Below are 21,112 nucleotides of genomic sequence, written 5' to 3' on the forward strand. Positions count from 1 at the left end.
ACATGCTGATGATTTCAAGTTGTATTAGTTTTATTTTGATCTGTTAAGACATTGAATACATGTTAAGTATATTTACTACATTGAATGTTGAAGTTTTTTCTCAAAGTAAGTTCATTTAAAGTTATGTGATTTGGTTTATGTAGATACCACATTTCAATGTTAACAAACAGTAACGAAAAACCTGATCTAATTTTCATTTTCATATAGAGTTTGCAGCAAACAGAATGTTCACCACAAGTTTCCCAAAATTGTTTGCTAGAAGTTCACAAGTTGCCTCAATTTTACCACAACAGTTTTCCCAAAAACTAATTTGTATGCGAAAATATCAGCTTGACTCAAATTTACCGCAACAGTTTGCCACCAAACTAATTTGGATGTGAAAATATGAGCTTGCTGTCATGTTTGCCACAACCGTTTGCCAGAAGCCAGTTGTTTTGGTAAGCGAGTCCATATCATAGATATCAGCCCCCTTACAGAGTCTCTGTAGTGTTGACAAGTGACAATATTTACTAATGTATGCAAACAAAATGTCACTTAGTGGTGAACTCAGTGGTGGAGGATGGAACAACAATAAGAAAATACACTGAGTCTACAAAACATTAGGAACACTCGTTCAATGACATAAACTGACCAGGGGAATCCAGGTGAAAGCTATGATCCATTACTGATGTCACTTGTTAAATCCACTTCAATCAGTGTAGAAGAAAGTTTAAAGAAGTATTTTAAGCCTTGAGACAGGGAGACAGATTGTGTATGCCATTCAGAGGGTGAATGGGCAAGACAAAATATTTAAGTGCCTTTGAATGGGGTATGGTAGTAGGTGCCATGTGCACCTATTTGAGTGTGTCAAGAACTGCAGTGCTGCTGGGTTTTTCATGCTAAACAGTTTCCTGTGTGTATCAAGAATGGTCAACCACACAAAGGACATCCAGCCAACTTGACACAACTGTGGGAAACATTGGAGTCAACATGGGCCAGCATCCCTGTGGAACGCTTTCGATACCTTGTCCATGCCCTGACGAATTGAGGCTGTTCTGAGGGCAAAAGGGGGTGAAACTCATTATCATAATGTTTTGTACACTCGGTGTAATTCAATTTGAACTCTACTGTGAACTCTACCATGCCATAGAGTAGCACTTAAATCAGAATATTGCTGTAGGATTCAGCTACAGGGCTAGGCATAGAGGTGGTTGAGAGAGCATATCCCACTTCTCCACCCTTCTCTTGAAGTGTGCACTTGCACACTTCTCGTCATGGATTTAAAAGCATACGATGGGGGTGTAAGCATTGGCAAGAGGGAGTTTCCAGCATTGATAAATCAATGCAAGAAAGTGTGCAAGTGCACACTTTGGGAGAAGGGTGGAGAATCGGGATGCAACTCACACGGTAACATTACTTTTAGGTCAAAGCTTCAGATAGTAGTGCCATAGCTCTCGTGAACCCAAGGCCATACAACTCTGGAGTCATGAGAAGGGCCTGTAGTGCATTTCTTGAGAGTAAATTCAGTGCATCCTATCTTGCTTGCTGGCTGTGATATAAATTATATAACCATACTAGTTAGCTAGATAATTATTTTAATGCATGTTTTAAATGTGAAATTACAAGACACAAAAGGCACTTACCTAAGGGTGTTTCCCAATGGCCTCCTTGTTGTAAAGGTAACGATACCTAGCCGGGCTAGTCAGTCCCAGTGGGTTAGCTAGCTAGTAGCAACTAGCCACTGAGCCGTTTTATCCAAAATGGAAAAGTAAAAAAACGTCACTTCAAAACAAGTTGACCAACTGAGACACATCATCTATGCCTCCTCAAAACCCTGCCAACACGGAACGAATGTGCCAAAACTTTGCAGTGTTTCATCGCAATCATGTTATCATTGAAAATGATATCATTTTTGGGAATTAATTTATAATTCATTTTGTTCTTGCCTTACAAAATTATTTCCTTGCAATATTTTTTATTTTGCTCTCAATACTTTTGGGTTAATGTTTTCCTTTCAATATTTTTTGTTGTTGCAATAATAAGACTTTTGTTCCTGAATTCAAAAGGTTTGTTTGATATTAAAGGGACTAAAGGCACCATATACAGTCTGCTCTCCTATAACTGTCTCTGTGACCACAATCTAAACCTTGGGTGTTTCTCAATATGTATATTACCATGCTCCGAGCACGCAAATTGAAGCATGGAATGAGTATGAGTCGAAAACAAAGAATTTAAAACGGAGAATGAAGGGCAGTTCTCAGATGCGTTCTACATTTGCACACATTTCGAAGCATGCATCTGAATGTTCACAGGATTATTGACATAAATTAAATCAAAATCGAATCAAATCAATTTGTATTGGTTCCATATACATATTTAGCCGATGTTATTGCGGGTGTAGCGAAATGCTCAGTACTTTGTTGAAGCACCTTTGGCAGCGATTACAGCCTCGAGTCTTCTTGGGTATGATGCTACAAGCTTGGCACACCTGTATTTGGGGAGTTTCTCCCATTCTTCTCTGCAGATCCTCTCAAGCTCTGTCAGGTTGGATGGGGAGCTTTGCTCCATTCATCTTTCCCTTGATCCTGACTAGTCTCCCAGTCCCTGCCGCTGAAAAACATCCCCACAGCATGATGCTGCCACCACAATGCTTCACTATAGGGATGGTGCCAGGTTTCCTTCAAACGTGGAGCTTGGCATTCAGGCCAAAGAGTTCAATCTTGGTTCCATCAGACCAGAGAATCTTGTTTCTCATTGTCTGAGAGTCCTTTAGGTCCACCATGCTACTGAAGAGTGGCTTCCGTCTGGCCACTCTACCATAAAGGCCTGATTGGTGGAGTGATGCAGAGATGGTTATCTTTCTGGAAGGTTCTCCCATCTCCACAGAGGAACTCTGGAGCTTTGTCAGAGTGACCATTGGGTTCTTGGTCACCTCCCTGACCAAGGCCCTTCTCCCCCGATTGCTCAGTTTGGCCGGGCGGCTAGCTCTAGGAGGAGTCTTGGTGGTTCCAAATTTCTTCCATTTAAAAATGATGAAGGCCACTGTGTTCTTAGGACCTTCAATGCTGCAGACATTTTTTGGTACCCTTCCCCAGATCTGTGCCTCGACACAATCTTGTCTCGGAGCTCTACAGACAATTCCTTCAACCTCATGGCTTGGTTTTGGCTCTGACGTGCACTGTCAACTTTGGAACCTTATATAGACAGGTGTGTGCCTTTACAACTCATGTCCAATCAATTGAATTTACCACAGGTGGACTCCAGTCAAGTTGTAGAAACATCTCAAGGATGATCAATGGAAACAGGATGCACCTGAGCTCAATTTTGAGTCTCATAGCAAAGGGTCTGATTTCTAAAAAACTGTTTTTGCTTTGTCATAATGAGGTATTGTGTGTAGATTGATGAGGAAAACAATAAATGTAATCAATTTTAGAATAAGGCTATAACGTAACAAAATTTGGAAAAAGAGAAGGGGGCTGAATACTTTCTAAATGCCCTGTATACAGCAATAGTTGAATAGGATATGATATCCAAAAGTTATTTCGGGCTGTATGTAACAACACAAAAAAACGTTCTGGGCTAATAATGTAAGAAATAACCCCCCCCAAAACAAATGGTGCAAAATTGCTTAGGAGCTAGAAGCAGAGCTGCCATGTCTGTCTGCGCCCCCTAATATTACGCAACTACGTAAAAAACTACAAAGAACGTATTTAAAGCAATGGCGGCTGATTTTGAGCAGAAGCGAGAGAAAATGAACTCCGTCTTCAGAATGAAAAGTTGCACATTCACATTGAGTAGTCAGGCAACATACTTTATCTTTCAAGTCTTGCCATAGATTTTCAAACCGATTTAAGTAAAAAACGAACTAGGCCACTCAGGAAAATTCAATGTTGTCTTGGTAAGCAACTCCAGTGTATATTTGGTCTTGCATTTTTGGCTTTTGTCCTGTTGAAAGGTGAATTTGTCTCCCAGTGTCTGTTGGAAAGAAGACTGAACCAGGTTTTCCTCTTGTAACGGTTGTCGTATATACTGGACCAAGGTGCAGCGGGTTGAGTGCTCATTTTATCTTTTATTAGAGACATGTAAGAAACAAAACAAGAAAACGTACGAACTAACAGTATTGCAGGCTAACACAGCAGTGCAACAACAACTTCCCACAAGGGACAGGTGAAAACAGGGCTACCTAAGTATGACTCTCAATCAGCAACAACGATGTACAGCTGTTCCTGATTGAGAGCCATACCAGGCCAACACAAAGAAATACACAACATAGATAGAGCATAGAAATACACAACATAGAACATAACCAAAACCCCGGAATACTCTAAACAAACACCCCTCTACATAAACACATATATCAACAAACCCCGAACCACATAAAACAAACACCCCCCTGCCACGTCCTGACCAAACTACAATAACAAATAACCTCTTTACTGGTCAGGACGTGACACCTCTAAGATTTTGCCTGTGCTTAGCTGTATTCCGTTTCTTTTTATTCCCAAAAACTCCCTAATCCTTGCCGATGACAAGCATACCTATAACATGATGCAGACACCACCTTGCTTGAAAATATAAAGAGTGGTACTCAGTGATATGTTGGATTTTCCCCAAACATAATGCTTTGTATTCAGGACAAAAAGTAAATTTCTTTGCCACATCTTTTGCAGTATTACTTAAGTGCCTTGTTGCAAACAGGATGCATGTTTTGGAATATTTGTATTCTGTACAGGCTTCCTTCTTTTCACTCTGCCATTTAGGCTAGTACTGTGGAATAACTACAATGTTGTTGATCCGTCCTCAGTTTTCTCCGATCGCAACCATTAAACTCTGTAACTGTTTTAAAATCTCCATTGGCCTCATGGTGAAATCCCTGAGCAGTTTCCTTCCTCTCCGGCAACTGAGTTAGGAAGGACTACTGTATCTTTGTAGTGACTGGGTGTATTGATACACCATCCAAAGCCTAATTAATAACTTCACCATGCTCAAAGGGATATTCAGTGTCTGCTTTTTTTTTAACAGATCTACCAATCGGCGCTATTCTTTGCGAGCCATTGAAAAACCTCCCTGCTCTTTGTGGTTGAATATGCGCTTACAATTCAGTACTTGATTGAGGGACTTTAAATATAATTGTATGTGTGGGGTACAGAGATGGGGTAGTAAATCAAAAATCATGTTAACCACTATTATTGAACACAGAATGAGTCCATGAACTTATGTGATTTGTTAAGAACAGTTTTACTCTGGAATTTATTTAAGCTTGCCATAACAATGGAGTGGAATACTTACTGACTCAAGACATTTCAGCTTTAAATTTTTTATTAATTTCGAAAATGTTCTACAAACAAAATTCCACTTTGACATTATGGGGTAAAATCTCAATTTAATACATTTTAAAATCAGGCTGTAACACAACAAAACATGGAAAAAGTAAAGGGGTATGAATACTTTCTGAAGGCACTGTATCTTGTTTAGTCTGTATTGGTCAAAGGCAATGCAGTAGCATGGGAGTGTGCAGTGCTTCTCAAATATACAATTTTATGCGTTCTTCGTATTCTCATCCTCACAAGAACATACTCAAAAGAACGAACTCAGAGAATGAGTGTGGAGCGCGGTAGTATGCATACTGAGAAACACCCTTTGTGGTCAGAAGAAGGTTCCGACTACGGTAAATAAGAGGCAATGTAGCTGTGTTGAGGTCAGGTGATGTGGGACTGAGGTATTATCGTCTACTCCCCCTGACGCTCTGCACTCCCCACAGCAGACCAGGCAGTGTGGAGGCTTAATAACTACTGTGTGACTGTTGGAACAATGAGCAGGCCCTCGTTTAGGGCTGACACAGCATCATAATCGCTACACATCACCAAGACTAATCCAACTGTGAAATCTACTACACAGAGAGGAAAAGAGGAAGGAAGGGATGGAGAGAGAAAGTGAGAGAGGGGGAAAGTATACTGTAGTTGTTCTAGGTGGAAACACAAAGGCATTTAATGCCAGAGAGAGAGAGATGAATGTGTAAGGATGTTTTAATTCAGGTAAGGTGCTGGAACATTAGCATAAACATGGTGTATCTCCTCTAGCCTTAATATAATGGATGAACAGAGTTTAAACCAGAGCCAGAGGGACCAGAGTAATGTGTCTCTGTCTTCTTCTTAGTAAACTCTTACTTGTGGGTCACATCAGGATAGCAGTCAACTGGGAACTCAGTAATTCCTCAGACAAGCAGGGCTCCCTGAAATGCCAGAGTCAGCGGGAACCCAGACAGACATAGTTTAAAGGGTACACTGTACACGACAGCAGAAACAGCAAAGGTGCTGCATTAGCAACATCTACAGGTAACCCTACTCTTAGATTTGACAAATAAATAGAAACAAAACAGAAGTTTCCGATATGGTCGTGGACGCCTATTATAGATGAATAAATTGTTCATGTCTGCAGTTTAACTTTTCTGGCACGCCAAGTTACAATAGACTATATAAAGAATTGGGGAAAGTTGGAAGAATAATTAATTTCTGGTGTTGTTCTGATCACAGCTGTAGTGTGATGTTGTCTGGCTGATTGCTGAGCAGCTGTGGATGCAGCTGTGAACCTCTCAGGCCTGCACCACAGATAAATCATCATCAGCTACTACTGAATGACAACCCCAAGCTGCATGGGCTGAGGACATCTGAACATTGAGTGGGTGAGAGACTGAGGGAAGATTTCATAATGGGACATATCCATGCGCTTCATAGAACAGAGATGTATTCAAAAGAACGTTGCTTCCAGAGGCAGTTTGGAACTTGGGGTCCCCTTCTGTGAGCTTGTGTGGCCTACCACTTCACGACTGTGTCGTAACAGCACTTACAGTTGACCGGGGTAGCTCTAGCAGGGCAGAAATTTGACGAACTGACTTGTTGTAAAGGTGGCATTCTATGACGGTGCCACATTGAAAGTCACTGTGCTCTTCAGTACGGCCATTCTACTGCCAATGTTTGTCTATGGAGATTGTACGGCTGTGTGCTCGATTTTATACACCTGTCAGCAACGGGTGTGGCTGAAATAGCTGAATCCACTAATTTGAAGGGGTGTCCACATACTTTTGTCTACATAGTACTTATTTAGTCTCTCACTGTAGCCCCTCTTTCCCCCGGTCTCTCCCCCCTCTTTCCCCCGGTCTCTCCCCCCTCTTTCCCCCGGTCTCTCCCCCCTCTCTCTAAGCCCCAGGTGGCTTTGACCTCTACCCCTCTCTCCCCCTGTCTCTGACCCAACCTCTCCCCCACTGACAGGTCCAGAGTCTGGCCAAGTATCAGTGACCTTTCCTCCCCCACACTAGGGCGTGCAGGTCGTGGCCTTTACAGCAGGTTAAGAACAGACAGGGAGAGAGAGAACTTTACAGCAGGTTAGGAACAGACAGGGGGAGAGAGAACTTTACAGCAGGTTAGGAACAGACAGGTAGAGAGAGAACTTTACAGCAGGTTAGGAACAGACAGGGAGAGAGAGAACTTTACAGCAGGTTAGGAACAGACAGGTAGAGAGAGAACTTTACAGCAGGTTAGGAACAGACAGGGAGAGAGAGAACTTTACAGCAGGTTAGGAACAGACAGGGAGAGAGAGAACTTTACAGCAGGTTAAGAACAGACAGGGAGAGAGAGAACTTTACAGCAGGTTAGGAACAGACAGGGAGAGAGAGAACTTTACAGCAGGTTAGGAACAGACAGGGAGAGAGAGAACTTTACAGCAGGTTAGGAACAGACAGGGAGAGAGAGAACTTTACAGCAGGTTAGGAACAGACAGGGAGAGAGAGAACTTTACAGCAGGTTAGGAACAGACAGGTAGAGAGAGAACTTTACAGCAGGTTAGGAACAGACAGGGAGAGAGAGAACTTTACAGCAGGTTAAGAACAGACAGGGAGAGAGAGAACTTTACAGCAGGTTAGGAACAGACAGGGAGAGAGAACTTTACAGCAGGTTAGGAACAGACAGGTAGAGAGAGGCCTTTACAGCAGGTTAGGAACAGACAGGGAGAAAGAGGGGCCTTTACAGCAGGTTAGGAACAGACAGGGGGAGAGAGGGGCCTTTACAGCAGGTTAGGAACAGACAGGGAGAAAGAGGGGCCTTTACAGCAGGTTAGGAACAGACAGGGGGAGAGGCCTTTACAGCAGGTTAGGAACAGACAGGGAGAAAGAGGGGCCTTTACAGCAGGTTAGGAACAGACAGGGAGAGGCCTTTACAGCAGGTTAGGAACAGACAGGGGGAGAGAGGCCTTTACAGCAGGTTAGGAACAGACAGGTAGAGAGAGGCCTTTACAGCAGGTTAGGAACAGACAGGGGGAGAGAGGGGCCTTTACAGCAGGTTAGGAACAGACAGGGGGAGAGAGGCCTTACAGCAGGTTAGGAACAGACAGGGGGAGAGGCCTTTACAGCAGGTTAGGAACAGACAGGTAGAGATGCCTTTACAGCAGGTTAGGAACAGACAGGTAGAGATGCCTTTACAGCAGGTTAGGAACAGACAGGGGGAGAGAGGCCTTACAGCAGGTTAGGAACAGACAGGGGGAGAGGCCTTTACAGCAGGTTAGGAACAGACAGGTAGAGATGCCTTTACAGCAGGTTAGGAACAGACAGGGGGAGAGGCCTTTACAGCAGGTTAGGAACAGACAGGTAGAGATGCCTTTACAGCAGGTTAGGAACAGACAGGGGGAGAGGCCTTTACAGCAGGTTAGGAACAGACAGGTAGAGATGCCTTTACAGCAGGTTAGGAACAGACAGGGGGAGAGGCCTTTACAGCAGGTTAGGAACAGACAGAGGGAGAGAGGGGAAGTACTTTATGGCAGAGAGGAATCATGTGGATATACAGTACCGTAAGAACATTATTTGAAATGTGTAAATACTAAGGCAGATTTTCTTCTGAGCGATAGATATAAACACTACTAAGCAGTGGCATAGCCCTCTACATGTTCTGTTAGTCACACCATGTCTCAGAGTAGTGCCAGGCAGTGATAACCCTGAGCCACCACCAGACAGACAGACAGACTGTCCAGGGATCAAACCCACGTCTGGCCAGCCTCAGCAGATGTAATCTCTGACAGCGTTGCCCTGTCCCCTGCCTCAGATCACAGCAGGAAATGGACCCCCTGACTATACTGCCCTATAAAGGCAAAGTGCAGTATCTACAGTATGTCAATTATTTTCTGACTTTAAATGATTTTTCTGTCCAGACAGACAGAAATGTTTGGTACTTCATGATATTCTGATTGTGTGGCTTGTTTGTCATCAGGAAACTAAATACCACATGAATCAGATATTACACCTGGCCATTACAACAGATCAAAGATTTTTGTAAGGCAGTATAACGTTACTGGCCCCACATACACATACATATGCATAAACACATAAAGCAGTGGGTTGGTAGCCAGGCAGACTTTAAAGAGGACATTTTATTTTTTACAACCAAATCTCTATTTTTGATGTAAATGACATGTTATCGAAGGGTCCAGACACCTTTTTTGTGATTTCACTTGTTTTTGAGAAACTTACCTCAAACAGCAAATCACTTACTTATCCTCATTGTGTAGTATGGGCCCCTGAAATATCATTAACAAAGGCCTAAATACACCCAAATACATCCTTTTAGAAACGGACACATTCTCAGTATAGTGATGCAGGTCTTTAGATGTTGTACTGTACACATGAAATTGTGTCATTCCAAACTTTATCCGCAACGTTATATTCCATTTTGGTGTGAATTGAGGGATACATCTCGGGCCATTCTACAGGTAGCTGCCAAAATAAATGAAACACTTGAGTAAATGAGGGATACAAAGTATACTGAAAACAGGGGGTGCTTTCACACAGGAAGTTCCAGACACATTTAGAATCTATGTCAAGGCCCATTGAAGCTGTTTTGGCTGCTTGTGGTGGCCCAGCACCCTATACTTGCACATCATCATCTGCACATCTATCACTCCAGTGTTAATTTTCTAAATTGTAATTACTTCGCCACTATGGCCTATTTATTGCCTTACCTCCTTACTCCATTTGCACACACTGTATATAGATTTTTCTATTTCTATTGACTGTACGTTTGTTTATCCCATGTGCAACTTTGTGTTGTTTTTGTCGCACTGCATTGCTTTATCTTGGCCAGGTTGCAGTTGTAAATGAGAACTTGTTGTCAACTGGCCTACCTGGTTAAATAAAGGTGAAATAAAATAAAATAAAAAATAAAAACTTTGAGCGCACGTTTACTGTGAACACTGAGGCTGCACTAGCTTTAAGTTAGTTTTAACAGTGGTCAAGTAGGCTACTGTGGATCATAATGTAGGCAGGGCTTGACATTAACCTGTTTATCCACTTGTCCTTCAGACAAGGAGGTGACTGAAAATGTTGTTTGATGCAAGAAACCACTTTACAAAATAAAATCCATCATTATTCCCATACCATTATTACAGAGAATCAGATAAATTATGCTACCCTCTGCCTATTGGCTACTTAGCTTATTCAAGCCCGTCTCAAAATACAACACTGCCCCTTTAAGACAAAAAAGCTATTTACCTGACTTCATTTTCAAAGATGTCTAGAAATGCAAATGTTTTGTACTCTTGTAGGAAGCAATCACTCCCCCATTGCTGACTACAGATGATCAATAACTGGGCTAATAACTCACTAACTAGCAAAGGATATGAACACATTTACAAATGTGCACACGTCGCTAAATGTAGCTCTCGCTTTGATCTCAAAACAAGCGCATTTCCTCACGACCGCTGATGCTGTAAAAACAGTCCAGTTCAAAGTGAATGGCACCGATCCATATATGGCAATCGTCTATTTGCATATAGGCCTACTGCAGCTCTGATTGGTTATGGCACACTGGTCTGTGTAGATTACGGGTCTGAGTGGTGCCTGTCAATGCAATAGAATTCTACTCAGATACCTTCTACAAAATCTCTTGCATAGTTAGTTTAGCAAACTAAGTCTTGCATAATTCGCTTTCTTTCGGTATGTTGCATTGAAAGTGGGTAATATTGTGTTGATTCGATCACAGTTCCCGCAGTAAAGGGAAAACTCTAGAAAGTTGAGCAAAGCTCAATCTTGTGCTTCTTTGCGCGGGCTGAGCGGCAGTCCCAGGGAGCTGTGCGCCCGCGTGCGGCTTAGTGGGAACATTGGTCTTGAGTAGCACAAAAGGGAATATAACGTTGCGGATGAAACAATGTCATTTATACAACATCTAAAGACCTATATCATCATACTGAGAGTTTTGACATTTCTAAAAGGATGTACAGTATTTGGGTGTTTTTGGAGCATTTTTTCAGGAACCCATACTACACAATGAGGAAGTGATTTGCTGTTTGGGGTACGTTTCTCAAAAACAAGTGAAAACATAAAAGTGTTCATACTCCTTGACCTTGTTCTGAAATTGATTCGATTGTTTTTTCCCTGATGAATATACACACAGTACCCCATAACGACAAAGCAATAACCGTTTTTTTAGAAGTGTTTGCAAATATACAGCACCAGTCAAAAGTTTGGACACACCTACTCATTGAAGGATTTTTCTTTATTTTACTATTTTCTACATTGTAGAATGATCGTAAAGACATCAGAACTATGAAAAAACAGATATAGAATCATGTAGTAACCAAAAAAGTGTTAAACAAAAAAATATATACATATTTCAGATTCTTCAAAGTAGCCACCCTTTGCCTTGACAGCTTTCCACACTCTTGGCATTCTCTCAAGCAGCTTCATGAGGAATGCTTTTCCAACAGTCTTGAAGGAGTTCCCACATATGTTGAGCACTTGTTGACTGCTTTTCCTACACTCTGGTTGGAGGTCGGATGATTGTGGAGGCCAGGTTATGTGATGCAGCACTCCATCACTCTCCTTGTTGGTCAAATAGCCCTTACACAGCCTGGAGGTGTGTTTGGGTCATTGTCCTGTTGAAAAACAAATGATAGTCCCACTAAGCGCAAAACAGATGGGATGGCGTATCGCTGCAGAATGCTGTGGTAGACATGCTGGTTAAGTGTGCCTTGAATTCTAAATAAATCACTGACAGTGTCACCAGGAAAGCACCCCCACACCATCACACCTCCTCCATGCTTCACGGTGGGAACTACATATGCGGAGATCATCCGTTCACCTACTCTGCGTCTCACAAAAACACGGCGGTTGGAAGAAAAAAAATCTACAATTTGGACTCATCATACCAAAGGACAGATTTCCACCAGTTTAATGTCCATTGCTCATGTTTCTTTGGCCCAAGCAAGTCTCTTCTTCTTATTGGTGTCCTTTAGCAGTGGTTTCTTTGCAGCAATCGACCATGAAGGCCTGATTCACGCAGTCTCCTCTGAACAGTTGATGTTGAGATGTGTCTGTTACGTGAACTCTGTGAAGCATTTATTTGGGTTGCAATTTCTGAGGCTGGTAACTCTAATGAACTTATCCTCTGCAGCAGAGGTAACTCTGGGTCTTCTTTCCTGTGGCGGTCTTCTTGAGAGACAGTTTCATCATAGCACTTGATGGTTTTTGTGACTGCACTTGAAGAAACTTTCTTGACATTTTTCGGATTGACTGTCTTTCATGTCTTAAAGTAATGATGGACTGTCGTTTCTCTTTGCTTATTTGAGCTGTTGTTGCCATAATATGAACTTGGGCTTTTACCAAATAGGGCTATCTTCTGTATATCACCCCTACCTTGTCACAACACAACTAATTGTCTCAAACGCATTAAGGAAAGTTTATAAATATAACTTTTAACAAGGCACACCTTGTTACTTGAAATGCATTCCAGGTGACTACCTCATGAAGCTGGTTGAGAGAATGACAAGAGTGTACAAAGCTGTCATCAAGGCAAAGGGTGGCTACTTTGAAGAATCTCAAATCAAATCACAATATATTTTATATTTGAGATTCTTGAAAGTAGCCAGTCTTTGCCTTGATGACAGCTTTGCACACTCTTGGCATTCTCTCAGGTGTCCTCCAGACATGACGTTTGGCATTGAGGCCAAGGAGTTCAATCTTGGTTTCACCAGACCAGTTTTGGCAAACTCCAAGCAGGCTGTCATGTGCCTTTTACTGAGGATTGGCTTCCGTCTGGCCACTCTACCATAAAGGCCTGATTGGTGGAGTGCTGCAGAGATGCTTGTCCTTCTGGAAGGTTCTCCCATCTCCCAGCCCCATGGCCTTCCCTGTGGCTCAGTTGGTAGAGCATGGTGTTTGCAATGCCAGCATGGTGTGTGCAATTCCAGGGTTGTGGGTTCGATTCCCATGGGGGGTCAGTACAAAAAAATGTATGAAATGTATGCATTCACTACTGTAAGTCGCTCTGGATAAGAGCGTCTGCTAAATTACTAAAATGTAAATCTCCACAGAGGAACTATAGAGCTCTGTCAGATTTACCATTGGGTTCTTGGTCACCTCCCTGACAAAGGCCCTTCTCCCCTGTTTGGCCAGGTGGCCAGCTCTAGGAAAAGTTGTGGTGGTTCCAAATGTATTCCATATAAGAATGATGAAGGCCACTGTGTTCTTGGGGACCTTCAATGTGGCAGAATATTTTTGGTACCCTTCCCCAGATTTGTGCCTCGACCCAATCCTGTCTCGGAGCTCTACGGACAATTCCTTCAACCTCATGGCTTAGTTTTTGCTCTGACATGCACTGTCAACTGTGAGACCTTTCCAAATCATGTCCAATCAATTGAATTTACCACAGGTGGACTCCAATCAAGTTGTAGAAACATCTCAAGGATGATCAATGGAAACAGGATGCACCTGAGCTCAATTTCGAGTCTCATAACAAAGGGTCTGTATACTTATGTAAATAAGGTATTTTTTAATATATTTTTGATACATTTGCAAAAATGTATAAAAAACGGTTTCACTTCGTCATTATGGAGTATTTTGTGTAGATTGATGAGAAAACATTTGTATTTTATCAATTTTAGAATAAGGCTGTAATGTAACAAAATGTGGAAAAAGTCAAGGGGTCTGAATACTTTCCGAATGCACTTTACATCAAAAATAGAGATCTGGTTTAAAAAAAATTAACTTGTCCTGTAGCCCTTTCCTGCAGTCAACAGACCAACAGCACCCTCTCTGGCCTCATGGGTGGAATCTTATTGATATTTTCCATAATTGTATTACTAACAAAGAATTCCAATGTAAATCCAGTGTTTGTACGTCTTTTGTTTTGTTATATTCAGTCTTCTGTGATGTATGTAAAGTGTAATATTGGGATGCAAACTCAAAATGTAATACATTTCAGTACAGGTGTCTTCTTTTTTTGAAGCCCATAACCATGTGCGTGAGGTGTAGACTTTTGTTTCAAAGTAGATTTGTTTAAGACTACCAAGAATCACTCTGTGTGACCCTGATTTGGCCCACTACAGTAAAATGTTAAAGCAGCTTCAGAAGACAGACAGACATATGGGTCTCCCTCCCCAGTGACAGCAGCATGACCACAGACAACAGAACTGACAAACAGCAGCACAGACAGCAACATGACCACTGAAAGCAGCACTGACAGACAACAGCATGACCACTGACAACAGCATGACCACTGACAACAGCATGACCACTGACAGCAGCATGAACACTGACAGCAGCATGACCACTGACAGCAGCATGAACACAGACAGCAGCATGACCACAGACAACAGCATGACCACTGACATCAGCATGACCACTGACAGCAGCATGACCACTGACATCAGCATGAACACTGACAGCAGCATGACCACTGACAGCAGCATGACCACTGACAGCAGCATGACCACTGACAGCAGCATGACCACAGACAGCAGCATGACCACAGATAACAGCACTGACAGACAGCAGCATGACCACAGACAACAGCATGAACACTGACAGCAGCATGACCACAGATAACAGCACTGACAGACAGCAGCATGACCACAGACAGCAGCATGACCACTGACAGACACCAGCATAACCACAGACAGCAGCATGACCACAGACAGCAGCATGAACACTGACAGCAGCATGAACACTGACAGCAGCATGACCACAGACAGCATCATGACCACAGACAGCATCATGACCACAGACAGCATCATGACCACTGACAGCAGCATGACCACTGACAGCAGCATGACCACAGACAGCAGCATGATCACTGACAGACACCAGCATAACCACAGACAGCAGCATGACCACAGACAGCAGCATGACCACAGACAGCAGCATGAACACTGACAGCAGCATGAACACTGACAGCAGCATGAACACTGACAGCAGCATGAACACTGACAGCAGCATAACCACAGACAGCAGCATAACCACAGACAGCAGCATGAACACTGACAGCAGCATGAACACTGACAGCAGCATGAACACTGACAGCAGCATGACCACTGACAGCAGCATGACCACTGACAGCAGCACTGACAGACAGCATCATGACCACTGACAGCATCATGACCACTGACAGCAGCATGACCACTGACAGCAGCATGACCACTGACAGCAGCATGACCACAGACAGCAGCATGACCACAGATAACAGCACTGACAGACAGCAGCATGACCACAGACAACAGCATGAACACTGACAGCAGCATGACCACAGATAACAGCACTGACAGACAGCAGCATGACCACAGACAGCAGCATGACCACTGACAGACACCAGCATAACCACAGACAGCAGCATGACCACAGACAGCAGCATGAACACTGACAGCAGCATGAACACTGACAGCAGCATGACCACAGACAGCATCATGACCACAGACAGCATCATGACCACAGACAGCATCATGACCACAGACAGCATCATGACCACTGACAGCAGCATGACCACTGACAGCAGCATGACCACAGACAGCAGCATGATCACTGACAGACACCAGCATAACCACAGACAGCAGCATGACCACAGACAGCAGCATAACCACAGACAGCAGCATAACCACTGACAGCAGCATAACCACAGACAGCAGCATAACCACAGACAGCAGCATGAACACTGACAGCAGCATGAACACTGACAGCAGCATGACCACTGACAGCAGCATGACCACTGACAGCAGCACTGACAGACAGCATCATGACCACTGACAGCAGCATGACCACTGACAGCAGCATGACCACAGACAGCAGCATGATCACTGACAGACACCAGCATAACCACAGACAGCAGCATGAACACTGACAGCAGCATAACCACAGACAGCAGCATGACCACAGACAGCATCATGACCACAGACAGCATCATGATCACTGACAGACACCAGCATAACCACAGACAGCAGCATGAACACTGACAGCAGCATAACCACAGACAGCAGCATGACCACAGACAGCATCATGACCACAGACAGCATCATGACCACAGACAGCATCATGACCACTGACAGCAGCATGACCACAGACAGCAGCATGACCACAGACAGCAGCATGACCACAGACAGCAGCATGACCACAGACAGCAGCATGAACACTGACAGCAGCATCCCGCGCGCAGACCACAGACAGCAGCATGCCCGCAGCGCGACACTGACAGCAGCATGAACACTGACAGCAGCAGCACTGACAGCGCGACCACGCAGCAGCAGCCACTGACGCAGCACGACAGCAGCTCATGACCACTGACAGCAGCATGACCACTGACAGCAGCATGACCCAGCAGCAGCGATCACTGCAGCCCAGCTCCCGCAGCAGCATGCACTGACAGCAGCTCCCGACAGCAGCATGCCCAGACGCACAGCCACAGCAGCCATGATCACTGACAGACAGCCAGCATCCCGCAGCACCACAGACAGCAGCATCCCGACAGCACTGCCACAGCAGCCATGCCCGACGCACATGACCACGCAGCCATGACCACTGACAGCAGCATGACCACAGACAGCAGCATGACCACAGACAGCAGCATGACCACAGACAGCAGCATGACCACTGACAGCAGCATCATGACCACTGACAGCAGCATCATGACCACTGACAGCAGCATGACCACTGACAGCAGCATAACCACAGACAGCAGCATGACCACTGACAGCAGCATGACCACTGACAGCAGCATGACCACAAACAGCAGCACTGACAGACAGCATCATGACCACTGACAGCAGCATGACCACAAACAGCAGCACTGACAGATAGCAGCATGACCACTGACAGCAGCATGACCACTGACAGCAGCATGAACACTGACAGCAGCATGACCACTGACAGCAGCATGAACACTGACAGCAGCATGACCACAGACAGCAGCATGACCACAGACAGCAGCATAACCACTGACAGACAGCAGCATGACCACTGACAGACACCAGCATGACCACTGACAGACACCAGCATGACCACTGACAGACACCAGCATGACCACTGACAGACACCAGCATGACCACAGACAGCAGCATGACCACAGACAGCAGCATGACCACAGACAGCAGCATGACCACTGACAGCAGCACTGACAGACAGCAGCATGACCACAGACAGACAGCAGCATGGCCACTGACAGCAGCATAACCACTGACAGCAGCATAACCACAGACAGACAGCAGCATGGCCACTGACAGCAGCACTGACAGACAGCATCATGACCACAGACCACAGCATAACCACAGACAGCAGCATGACCAATGACAGACAGCAGCATGACCAATGACAGACAGCAGCATGACCAATGACCAATGACAGACAGCAGCATGACCAATGACAGACAGCAGCATGACCAATGACAGACAGCAGCATGACCAATGACAGACAGCAGCATGACCAATGACAGACAGCAGCATGACCAATGACAGACAGCAGCGTGACCACAGACAGACAGCAGCATGACCATTGACAACAGCATAACTACAGACAGCAGCATGATCACTGACAGACAGCAGCATGGCCACAGACAGCAGCATGACCACTGACAGCAGCACTGACAGACAGCAGCTAGACCACAGACAGCAGCATAACCACAGACAGCAGCATGACCACAAACAGCAGCACTGACAGACAGCATCATGACCACTGACAGCAGCATAACCACAGACAGCAGCATGACCACTGACAGCAGCATGACCACTGACAGCAGCATGACCACTGACAGCAGCATGACCACAGACAGCAGCATGACCACAGACAGCAGCATGACCACAAACAGCAGCACTGACAGATAGCAGCATGACCACTGACAGCAGCATGACCACTGACAGCAGCATGACCACTGACAGCAGCATGAACACTGACAGCAGCATGAACACTGACAGCAGCATAACCACAGACAGCAGCATGACCACTGACAGACACCAGCATAACCACAGACAGCAGCATGACCACAGACAGCAGCATGAACACTGACAGCAGCATGAACACTGACAGCAGCATGAACACTGACAGCAGCATGACCACTGACAGCAGCATGACCACTGACAGACAGCAGCATGGCCACTGACAGCAGCATAACCACAGACAGCAGCATGACCACTGACAGCAGCATAACCACAGACAGACAGCAGCATGGCCACTGACAGCAGCACTGACAGACAGCATCATGACCACAGACCACAGCATAACCACAGACAGCAGCATGACCAATGACAGACAGCAGCATGACCAATGACCAATGACAGACAGCAGCATGACCAATGACAGACAGCAGCATGACCAATGACAGACAGCAGCATGACCAATGACAGACAGCAGCATGACCAATGACAGACAGCAGCGTGACCACAGACAGACAGCAGCATGACCACAGATAGCAGCATGGCCATTGACAACAGCATAACTACAGACAGCAGCATGATCACTGACAGACAGCAGCATGGCCACAGACAGCAGCATGACCACTGACAGCAGCACTGACAGACAGCAGCTAGACCACAGACCACAGACAGCAGCATAACCACAGACAGCAGCATGACCACTGACAGCAGCATAACCACTGACAGCAGCATAACCACTGACAGCAGCATAACCACAGACAGCAGCATAACCACAGACAGCAGCATAACCACAGACAGCAGCATGACCACAGACAGCAGCATGACCACAGACAGCAGCATGACCACAGACAGCAGCATGACCACAGACAGACAGCAGCATGACCACAGACAGACAGCAGCATGACCACAGACAGACAGCAGCATGACCACTGACAGACAGCAGCATGACCACTGACAGACAGCAGCATGACCACTGACAGACAGCAGCATGACCACTGACAGACAGCAGCATGACCACTGACAGCAGCATGACCACAGACAGCAGGCTGAGACTACAGACAGATTCCTAACACTGGTGACAGCTGGAGGTAGAGCTGTCTCGAAAAGGAGAACACCCCTCACTCTCGATCCACAAATTCCCAAACATAGTGTTTGTATAATACACTAATGCTCTTATGTGCAAAGAAAGAAAACCACAGGAGCAGCATATCATTTTTTGGGGCCCAGCACCAGTGGTGCGCATATCACAAACACTCTTTATCTGTGTTGTTATATTTCCCAGCCTCTGCCCTACCACAAATACATCATATCCCCTATCACACATACAAACACAGCCTCTCTCATATCACACACACATCTTCTCTCCCCTACTGGTCCACAGATCCAGCTGCAGCTTCAGTTAACAATCAGCAACACACAGCCAGAGCCCCTCACATTACATCTCATCTGAATGGCAGAGTGGGAGGGCTGCTACAAAGGAGAAGAGGAGGAGGAGAGGAGACAGGAGAGAAGAAGGGATGAAGGAGGGATGACAGGAGGTAGATAATGAAGGATAGGGGATGACATCTGGCTTTGTGAAGATGCATGGAGCTCTGCCTATCTGCACTGCACCTATACTGCAGAATGACAAATAAAAGAGAGGGATGGAGAGGGGGTGAGGAAGGGAAGGAAGGAAGGAGGGGTGAGGGAAGGAGATAGAGGGGGGACGAGGGAGTGAGGGAGGTGAGATTTAGAGAGAGAAACGGGATGGGAGAGAGGGAGAAAAGATGAGGGAGAAAGAGACCTATCTGGATCCAGGTCAGTGAATAAAGCAGCTGTGGTTGAAACACCTGACACTCTTCATTGTGTAGTCAGACACCTTGGCCCATACATAATCCATAAATAATCCCCCCTGCAGGCCAGGACTGGTGATATGTAGCCTACAGATGGGTCATTCCACCAATTCGGTGCCTTTTGAGAAGTGTAACTTGGTCCCAACATTTTTTGATTTCACCTAATTTTAAAATTGTCATAAAAAGCATGTGTTAAACTTAATAAAAAAAACATGTTTTCCATCTCAAGAGGTTAAATAAAAAATGACTATATTAAGTGCCAAATAAAGTAACAGGGTTGACCGTAACAGATTTCATCTTAACTCAGCCATACATCCCCCTGTGCCGGGGGAATGGAAGCTTGTTGTGTGCAATAGGGATGTGCAATTGAATAAAAAAAATGATAGAAATAGTTAAATAGTTCAAACTATTTTGGCCTGTCTATCTATGGGTAACAGGGTTGATATGCTCCGCTTGACCCACTCAGTATTCCAACAGTAAACACCAGCAAATGGCCAGCAAGAGTAGAACCAGCTCATCTGCTTTTACACTATGATTTGACTATTCAGTGTTGCTTTTGAAAAGAACATTTAAAAATGAATAGTTTCACAATATTCAAACGAGAGTTCAGTTCACGTAACAGGGTTGAACTTAAAATGAGGGACAGACTAATCAGACTATTAAATGAATCCCTAATCACATGAAATAAAAAATAATACTCAGAAATAACTTTGTCAAAGCAAAAAAATAACTAGGGCTTTACAATGAAATTTGGGGGTTAAGTAGATTAAAATAATTTATTCATATTAAAAATATGATTTATTGAATTCCTACATTAAAGGGCACTTCATTGAATATAACAGGCTTTTAAAAAAATCCATATTGGTGCACAATTAATACTTAAAAAAATATCAAAGGTACGCAAAAGGGACTAATTACATGGAACGACCCAAATACTGATTCTCTATCAAACCTCATGTTTACTGCTGGGCTGTATTCATATCATACAGGTTCAGGAGATGATTCAGATTAATACAAAGATATACCGTAAGTACATGTAAAGAGAGGGTTTGAAAGAGAGAGGGTGAGTGACTACTGAAATGGAGAGAGAGAATGAAAGGGAGGGAAAGACAAAGACGGAGAGGAAGAGAGAG

The 21,112-nt window shown here is 44.5% G+C and overlaps 1 protein-coding gene across 1 annotated transcript in view; it reads right to left on the reverse strand.

The window, feature by feature from the left end:
- The window catches only part of LOC106586540 (ephrin type-A receptor 6), a 255,977-nt gene that overhangs the window by 143,712 nt on the left and 91,153 nt on the right, over positions 1–21,112 (reverse strand). The window lies entirely within an intron of this gene.

This window comes from Salmo salar, chromosome 25 (assembly GCF_965601325.2).
Source record: "Salmo salar chromosome 25, fSalSal1, whole genome shotgun sequence".
Lineage (NCBI taxonomy): Eukaryota > Metazoa > Chordata > Actinopteri > Salmoniformes > Salmonidae > Salmo > Salmo salar.